Below are 10,150 nucleotides of genomic sequence, written 5' to 3'. Positions count from 1 at the left end.
TTCCACTGTACACAATAACTATTTAACATATGCTGTGAATCTTGTACACAGATCAGGACTCTGCAGTGTTAGTCAAGTGTTGCTGCTTTGTGCTACAGACCCATCAGATCTCATAACATAAACAGGCTTGGGCTGGGTCATGGCTTGGTTGGGATTTTAACAAAACAAAACAATACAAATCCTCAAAAGTCCATTCAGATGTTTTTTAGAAGTAGTTATGGCCTTCCATAAGCAAAATCCTTCACTTCTCTGTACTCACTGAAAACTAGTATGGGGTTCAGTCACCATTGTGCTTATAGAAGTAAACCATCCCTAAACACTGGACCATGCTTTCACTCTGTATCTCAGATACCTGAACATGTAAAGAGCTGCAAGCATTTACAACTTATTCCAAAAGCCGATTTTGCATAGCTTTATAGTACATTTCCTCCCCTTTCAGAGGCTGAAACTGCAGGGTATGTATTTTATTCAGCACAATATACGTGATAATATACTGGCTCACATGAAATAACATGATATAGTATCTGTCCTACAGATATTACATGCCACTCCATATGCACCAGATCTGAGAAGCACGTAATATACAACTCTCAAGGGATATGAAACATATATGGGTCTCATTTGCCACTTTGTTATTTCAGCTGTACACTGTGGCAACTCTAACAAAGTTACACCAGTGCAAAGCTGTTGTACTGAAGTGGAGGATTAAACCCATATGTCTTTCTATATAAGCCAAATTTATGAGACAAAGTTATTCAAATCAATTCAGTGAACAGTCAAACTTCTTCAGAGTCCTACACCTGTTCAGTCCTCAGACAGTACTTTTCCTGCATCAGGAAAAGTTCTACCTTAAAGGCAGCAACTGTTATTTGTTAAAAGAATGTCAATAACAATCTTGAGTTATTAAAAGAAAAAAAAACACCAAAACCAAAACACCACATCCCCCCATCCACCCACCATTGAAAACAAGATGGCATTTCCTCAAACGCACTCAGCCATGATTAAACCCCCTTTTGCCTGCTTACATGCATGCCTCTCTGTGTAATTAAAAGCATGACCCATCATCATTTGCAAAGTCTTATGATTTCACTGTGCAATGTTTCAAGTGTTTTTTTCTGGCCTCTTTCCAGACAGTACACCTGCGTATCAGTTTAGCAACATTTCGCTGCAACTGAAAATTAACTAATGCTGTTTGATTTGGACTGGTATAAAGTTCTGAAAATTTATAAGCTATAGGTTTTTATACTATGTTAGAGATATATCCACCAACAGATAAAAAACATTTATAAGAGAAATAGTGGATGGATTCTCATAAACTGTCATTTAGAAACAGGGATCTGTGCTGGTGCTTTGAGGGTACATGATTAATTTAGCTCAATGAACAAATAAAACCAAAACATCAGATTAACTCTATATGTATTTCCTCAGAATATTTTACTGTATTCAAAATCTTGACCTTTGCTTCTGGTTGAAGAAAACTGATTCAGTCAGCCTGAAGAGTCAGGCTTCATTTCCTTCCGCAATTTTGATTGCTGCTTTTAATGCCAACCCCCCCAAAAAAGTGCAATAATAATGATAATAATAATAAAAGTTTAGGCTCGAGGTGAGGAGAAAGTTCTTCACTGAGAGAGTTGTTAGCCATTGGAATGGGCTGCCCAGGGAGGTGGTGGAGTCAACATCCCTGGAGGTGTTCAAGAGAGGATTGGACATGGCACTTGGTGGCATGGTTTAGTCATGAGGTCTGTGGTGATGGGTTGGACTCGATGATCTTTAAGGTCTCTTCCAACCTTGGTGATTCTGTGTAATTCTGTGAATAACACTGATGGCAATAATTTAGTAGTAGCACTTAGTAGTATAATAGTAATATAGTAATAAGACCTTCTTTGGAAGACATGATAAAAAGAGCGGTAACAATTTCTGCCTTAATGGTATTTCTACAATTCACTAAAAAATACACTTATAAAAATTTCATTCACTTAAAGTCTACATTTGCATAAAGTAACAGCTTTGTGTGAAAAGTAAATAAATAAAAATAATCCAGCCCTAGTCCCACTATTTTTCATTCCAGTTCTTCTGAACTCTATTTGCTTAATGAGTAATTTTCATGTCATGTGATGATTGTAAAATTAGTCTTTTATATAATCTTCTGAGAAGTTTTCCTATTAAAAACATTCAGTGACGTTGTTCCAGTGTCAACCAAAATAATTCTGAAATAGTGTGGTGATAAAAAATTCTATATGTGTTTTAATTTCAATCAATTATAGTTCAATTATAACTACATTTTATGAATTCTCCTCCTTGAAATGTCTTTGTTATAGGTATTGACTTATTTTTTTGTCAACTATTTAAAAACTATTCCATACCGCCCTACTTGTTCCTGTAATGTGATATGTTTATCAAATAACCTCTGTGATCAGTGTTATATTTAGTTATTATAATGTTATATATTAACAAGAATTATGGCAACCAAGAAACAGTAGTGGCTGCAGTTATTGAGGACCATAAATAATATCTCATAGAAATATTATTCATTATGTGTTCCAGAACTAGAAGGACATGTGCAGGGGAGACCTTATTGCTGTCTACAACTACCTGAAGGGACATTACTGAATATTTGAGTATGTATCTAACATTTGAATAGAAACAATTTCTACTTAAAGGAGAACTGCATTATAGGTACTTTTAATAATACTGCATACAGTGTAAGACATCACAAAATACAAAATCCTTTGTGATGCTTTGGAAAAGGAACCAGAATTTAAATGAGATAAAAAACAGACATATTTTAATCTCTCCTCAAGGTTTGTCCCTTCTTTTCTTGTTCACAACATGACTCAGAGGGGCAGATCCTCACCTGATATAAAACACTCAGTCCAGCTTTATCAAAGTCAAAGAAGTTACAGTCCCACCAAAGGGAAATCTGGCATGGTGCATCTAAACTGCAGATATAATATTAAATGTAACTAATTGGGAATCTTGTAGATGTTTCCTTCCTATGCACGGTTATGTCTTTACCTGAATATCTGTCCACTTTTTATTATTAGGCTTAAATAGGACTGTTGCAAGAAGGGGCCGCTATACGATCAATGTGATCAGCGAAATCCAACTTTATTGAGCATCAGACACATCTTATATACAGTTTACTATAGTTATGCCCACTTGGCAACATACTATTGGTTACTCTCTAAAAGGTTACATCATTGTTTTCACAACTCTGTGGAATTCTTCTATTCGGTCTAATTGCTCTCTTTCCCATATCTCGCCTCCTCCTTATCTTGCTTGCCTCCCTTCTCAGGGGCAGCTGGACTTCAGCATACCAAGCAATCAGCACTTTCTCACACCTCCTACTCCACCACTATATAATCAACAGAAAATTCTTCAAGGCCTGAATTGCACAGGTGTTCCTGGGACCCATGTCCCCTCTTGCTCAAAACAAACCCCAACATAGGACATCAAAGTTTATTCTTTTAAAATCTGCTTGGAAAAAGGTCTCTCATTTCCATGTGACTCTCTAAACTTCTCCTTACTTTAATTTGAGGACTTCAAAACATCTTATTGTCTGCCGTAGAAGAAACATCTGTTGAAGTCATACATAGTTTATTGGCTGGAATCAGTGATAAAAGACAGCATAGAGACTTACCAAAACATTTCATTGCTATTAAAGTAACACAAAATATTACAAAAACCAAGCTGCTTCCCCCCCACCCCCTCCTTTTTTTTTTTAATAAGAGAAACATGGGAGAAATTTTGCAAGCCAAAAAGACAAGAAAAATTGTGACTTTAATTCATCAAGTCTCACATGACTGGATTTTGTATCCCAGCCAACTAAGGCCTAACCACGCTACAAAAAATACTTTTTAATTAGCAAAGAAAGTAAAATAATTTATGAACAATGGTACTTCTCTCCACAGTGTGGTGGTTTAGGCTGGGTGCTGGCCCGGATGCCACTGCATAGACCACACCTGGGAGGTCCCAAGGGGTGGGCCCAGCCCAGGGGGTGGTCACAGGCACGTATGCCCTGCTCCCCTATAAAATGTCCATGCGGGGTCTTCACTTCCTCTTCCGTCCCCAGCTGCAGCCTAGGTAAAATGGCGTGAGCCGCCTCCCTTGGGCCTGCCCAGGCCCGAGGCAGGATTGGGGGGGGAGGAAAGAGCCCTGGGGGGTTTGGGTGTACCCACAGGTGGGGATGGGATGTTCTTGGGCATGTTCTGGGATTTCTCTCTTTGTCACGGTGCTTGTGGTTGTCTGTAAAGATTTCATTGTGGTTTGTTTTTAAATTGTTTTTCTATTTAAACTTTCCATCACTTTTGCAATCCGTTTGTCTGAGTCGTTGTTTCTGCCCTGTGGTGGGGAGGGGGTTTGCCCCAACCCATTACACACAGGATTTCCTGTTTAGAGGAATTGCTTTCCACACTGCAATTAATTTTTGCTCTTTTTACCTACTGATCTGTTTTATCACTTGCCTAGTGCAGCCTGATACTAATTACTGTGTTGGGGTTTTTTGTTGGATTTTTTTTTTTTTGGCATAAACCACCAACAAGGCCCCAGAATTACATTTCAGATCCTAGCCAGCCTCCTAGGAGGTGAAGTGGGAAGTATATGTAGTGAATTTAGCACTGTGTATTGGGTTGAGCTGAGGTGGAGTTAATTCTCCTCACAGCATCATTCTAGTGCTGTGGTTTTTTGCAGCAGTAGTTGATAACACAGCAGTGTTTTGGCTACAGCTGAATCCAGTATCCGAGCTGTGTCCTTTCAACATTTCCCTGCCCCAAGAGTACATTGAGGGGTGGGCAAGATCTTGGGAGGGGACACAACTGAGCCAGCTGACTCAGACTGGCCAAAGAGGTATTCCATATCATATGACGTCAGCTCAGGTATTAGAAGGAAGTGAAAGAAGGAAGTGCTGGGGATTCGTCCATGGCGTTTATCCTCCCAAGGAACCACCAAGCTTAGAGAGCCCTACTTCCCGAGACCGACCACTGTCCTGCTGATGGGAAGTAGAGACTAACATCTCTCTCTCTGTGTGACCGTTTGAGGCTGTGCCTTTAAGAAAGGGAATATGGTGGACGGAAGTTGGTAAACGGAAGCAATAATCTAAACTAATTTCATTGGAAAAGTGGGAGGAAGCACCTTCTGAACTGGGAGTGAACTGGGAGTGAACTGGGCACTCTGGTACTTCTATCTTTAGTCTTGCTTCCGCCTCTCCACGGTGCAGCAGCTCTCTTTCTCTGCTCGGCTTTCTGCCAAGGCCTCGGCCTTGAAGACCAGATAAAAGCCGGTATTAACTCCCTTCCAATTAACACGAACTGCTTCTAACATTTTTTTTTCCTCTCTTTTCTTTCTCTTTCTATCCCATTCTGGGGAAAGGGGGGGAGAGAGGGGAGAGCGGAGGTGGGGAACCCCCTCTGCCGAGGGGGGTTACTCTCATTTCTGTGTTACTCTGTTGTATATCTTTGTATATATTGTAGATATTGTAAATTTGTAAATATTCCCCTGCATATCCTACATTGCTTTGTAAATATAAAGCTCCACTGCTTTGCTAATTCAGCTTGTGAGTTTTTTTTCCTTTCCCCTCAATTTTTTTTCCCTTTTACCTTACAAGGGGGAAGGGAGGAGGCTTCTTGGCCTTACCCTTCCAACCTACCACATTTTTTTTATTGGCGTACCCAACGTGCGGCAGATAATTAGTTTAATTTATTACTTGATTGATTTAGTGTTTTCTAGCTGAATTAGCAAACATGAAGGTATTGTGGTTTGTGGAGCGATTATTCTTTTCAATTTTTGGGGCTCTGGTTTACAGGTATTGTTTGGGTTTGATTTTGGATTACCTGGGTAAATATTTGGTGCGGACAATTTATATGTGGGTTATGTATAGAGTTAGATTATAGTATGGAAAATGTATTAATTTGTTATGGCCAGTGAGATACAGGAATGTTACCTCCACCACTCTCCCAATTGAGATAAAGGGTTTTAAGATTCCACCGGAGGAGAGAGTAACTTTAGGTGATGCCTGGGACCCAAAGGTGATTTATGTGATGTGTATAATTCTGCTGCTGGTGATAACTAATGTGTATTCTCTGTATTCCTTGTGGCGAGAGAGAAAGGTGTCCAGAGCTTGTTTTGTTATTAAAACTAGATCAAAAAGAAAACGCCGTGGCTCTGGATCAGTCCCAGAATCATCTAGTGATGAGGAATGTGCAGAATCTGTGTCAGTTAAAAAGAAGGCTAAAAAGTTAATTGGTAAAGCAGCTCTAAATGACTTTGCTGATTCTGGCAAGCTGCCAAGGGCCTCGGCTGGTATCAACATGGCGCCTACTCCTTCTCCCACTCCTTCTGCTTTGCTAATTCAGCTTGTGAGTTTTTTTTCCTTTCCTCTCAATTTTTTTTTCCCTTTTACCTTACAAGGGGGAGGGGAGGAGGCTTCTTGGCCTTACCCTTCCAACCTGCCACACTCTGCTTTCTTTTGCTTCCGCGCGGTCTATTTGCTGTTTGCTTATTCGTGTTATTAAATTGCTCCTATCTTATTCCCCGGCTTCTGTTATATTTTCTTTCCCTTCTTCCCCTGTTCACTTAAGAGGGGGAGTGATAGAGCGGCTTGGTGGGTATCTGGCCTCCAGGCCAGAGCCAAACCACCACAGTCCTTTTTGGTGCATTGGCCGGGAAACGAAAATATAACATAGCTGTAATTTCTGCAGGGTTTTTTTTTTTTATAAGCTTGCTTATGATACAGGCTTCTGTGCTGGTCACGTGGCTTGCTGATTACTTCTGCTTTGTTTTGGAAATACTTCATTTGTTTAGGAACAATGCAAAACAAATAATGGCTATGTGTCTCTTCCTCCTGCTTGTAGGGCTGCTGCTTTGTGGGAGCTATGCTAGAGAGGTCATAATTTCTGTCTCCCCACCTGAAATGAGTGTAAAGAATTTTATTATGCAGGCCGCCAAAATTCTGATCTATCCTTACGTGAGCTCTCTAGTATTGCTAATCAACATTACTGGCATGTTGCGGGTTTTGTGGAGTTTGATTCCATCATGGCATGAAAAGAGACAGTCTTTGGGTGGGGATATATTGAAGTGTGACTTGAAGCAGTCAGTCCCTGGGTGGCAGGGTGTGTGGAAGGACTTGGGCAGGTTCCTAGGACGGTTATCACCTCCCATAGCCTGGGACTTTACCCCAGAAGAGGCGAGCGATCCTACTAAACTAACTTGCCATCTGATAGAAGGGTGCCTCGCTTATCCCAATGAGAACAAACAACTTCTTGCACTCTACTGGGGCCTGGCCTGTGCTTACCGAACCACAGTTCAATACTCTATGAGGACTATGGCTGAGGCAGGCACCCAAACATTATCTGAGGACAGCATGGTGGAGATGGGGACCCAGACAGCAACCAGAGAGATTGCCCCAGTTGTAAAAAATAAGCAGTGGACAAGGAGGTCAACAGGTCCCTCTCATCGATTGGTAAGGGATGAGAAAGATTATGATCAAGAGGCTGGTCCATCAAGTGGGAAATCAGAGGATGTGAGTGAGATTAAACAAGAAGCAGAGACTACTCGGTCCTTGACCTCAGCAGAACTGAGAGACATATGCAAGGATTATAGTCGCCAGCCAGGAAAGGGAATTGCTGCTTGGCTGCTCTGGTGCTGGGATCATGGGGCTGACAGCCAACTGCTGGAAGGCAAAGAGGCCCAACAATTGGGACCCATTGCTAGAAACAGAGGTATTGAGAAAGGCATTGCAAAGGAGACAGGCATATGCAGCCTCTGGAGACGACTCCTGCTAAGTGTGAGGGCCAGGTACCCATGCAAGGAGGACCTTATGAGTTCTCCAGGGAAGTGGAATACTGCAGATGAAGGGATCCAATACCTAAGAGAATTAGTGGTGTTGGAAGTTATCTATAGTGATTTAGATGATCAAAATGTCTCCACAGATCCAGAAGATGTCCCATGCACACGGGCCATGTGGAGGAAAGTGATCCAAGGTGCTCCAGCATCGTATTCTAACAGCCTAGCAATGATGTACTATTTGGATGACGACGCACGGTCTGTGGAGATTGTGTCAGCCTGGCTCCAGAATTTTGAAGATAACCTCTGTACTAACTCATTTCCACGCGCCAGTGCCTCATTGACCAGGTCTACTCCAAGAAATCTGTCCCCTCCTGCCTCAGTCGGAGGGAAAGGGAGCCCCAGACGCACACCACGTGGAATACTCTGGTTTTTCCTTCGTGACCAGGGGGAGGACATGAGGAAGAGGGATGGTGAACCCACTTATAAATTGGAAGCTCGGGTACGTGAACTGAAAGGTGTCGTAGGGTTGGAAGGGTAAGGCCACGATGCTCTGGAGAAAGGCAGTGCTCCAGAACACAGCCAGTTCATCGATGATATCATCGTCTGGGGTAAAACTGCTGAAGAAGTCTTCGAGAAAGGTAACAAAATCATTGACATTCTTTTGAATGCAGGTTTTGCCATCAAGCGAGACAAGGTGAAAGGACCTACCACAGAGATTCAGTTTCTGGGAGTGCGGTGGCAGGATGGACGCCGACACATTCCAGTGGATGTGGTAAATAGAGTCTCTACCATGGCAAATCCCACAAACAAGCAAGAGACCCTACGTTTCTTGGGGATAGTGGGATTTTGGAGACTGCACATTCCTGGATACAGTCAGATTGTGAAACCTCTGTATGATGTGACTCGAAAGAGAAACCATTTCCACTGGGGACCTGAACAACAAGCAGCCTTAGACCAGATAAAGCAAGAGGTGATTCAAGCAATGGGTCTGGGACCTGTCCGAGATGGTCCAGACATCAAGAACATTTTGTACACGGCTGCAAGTGACAATGGTCCAACCTGGTGCTTGTGGCAAAAAGCTCCAGGTGAGACACGTGGACGACCTCTTGGTTTCTGGAGTCGAGGTTACAGAGGTTCAGAGGCTAATTATACTCCAACAGAGAAAGAAATTTTAGCTGCCTATGGAGGAGTAAAAGCATCTTCTGAAGTGATTGGAACTGAATCACAACTTCTCTTAGCTCCCAGATTACCAGTTTTGAATTGGATGTTCAAAGGCAAAGGCTCCACACCACATCATGCCACAGACTCAACCTGGTCTAAGTGGATGGCTCTGATAACACAGAGAGCTCGAATGGGAAATCTTGAAAGACCTGGTCTAGTGGAGGTGATCTCAAGTTGGCCTGAAGGCATCAACTGTGCTAAACCTCCAGAGGAGGAAGTAACTCATGCTGAGGAAGCTCCTCCTTACAATGACCTTTCTGATGATGAAAAGAAATATGCTTTGTTCACAGATGGTTCCTGTCGTCTTGTTGGAAACAAGCGAAGGTGGAAGTCTGCAGTGTGGAGTCCAACACGCCGAGTTGCAGAGGCAAAGGATGGAGAAAGAGAATCCAGTCAGTTCGCAGAGGTAAAAGCTGTCCAGCTAGCTCTCGACGTGGCTGAACGTGAGAGATAGCCAAAGCTTTATCTCTACACCGACTCATGGATGGTAGCCAATGCTCTATGGGGTTGGCTAAAGAACTGGAAGAAGAGTGGTTGGCAGAGGATAGGAAAACCCATTTGGGCAGCAGACCTGTGGCAGGACATTGCTGATCGAATCGAGAGAATTCCAGTGAAAGTGAGACACATCGATGCTCACATTCCTAAGAGCAAAGCTACTGAGGAACAGCAACACAACCATCAGGCAGATCTAGCTGCAAGAGTTTCTCAAGTAGACATGGACTCTAATCTCGATCTCGACTGGAAACACCGAGGTGAGATATTCTTAGTTCGGTGGGCTCATGATTCTTCAGGACATCAAGGCAGAGATGCAACATTCCAATGGGCTCGTGACAGATCCATAGACATTTCCATGGATGCTATCACAGAAGTCATCCATGACTGTGACATTTGTGCTGCTATTAAGCAGGCAAAATGACTTAAGCCCTTGTGGTATGGTGACAGATGGTCCAAGTACAAATATGGTGAAGCTTGGCAGATTGACTACATCACTCTGCCACGTTCTCGTTCTGTGTGGCCGGTTGACGTTGCCCCCTTAAGAAAGGGAATATGGTGGACGGAAGTTGGTAAACGGAAGGAATAGTCTAAACTAATTTCATTGGACGAGTGGGAGGAAGCACCTTCTGAAGTGGGAGTGAAGTGGACATTT

Source organism: Melanerpes formicivorus, unplaced genomic scaffold (genome assembly GCF_026170545.1).
Source record: "Melanerpes formicivorus ecotype bairdi unplaced genomic scaffold, bMelFor1.0.p_v2 SCAF_57, whole genome shotgun sequence".
NCBI classification, from domain to species: Eukaryota; Metazoa; Chordata; class Aves; order Piciformes; family Picidae; genus Melanerpes; species Melanerpes formicivorus.
This window is presented reverse-complemented; position numbering follows the sequence as displayed.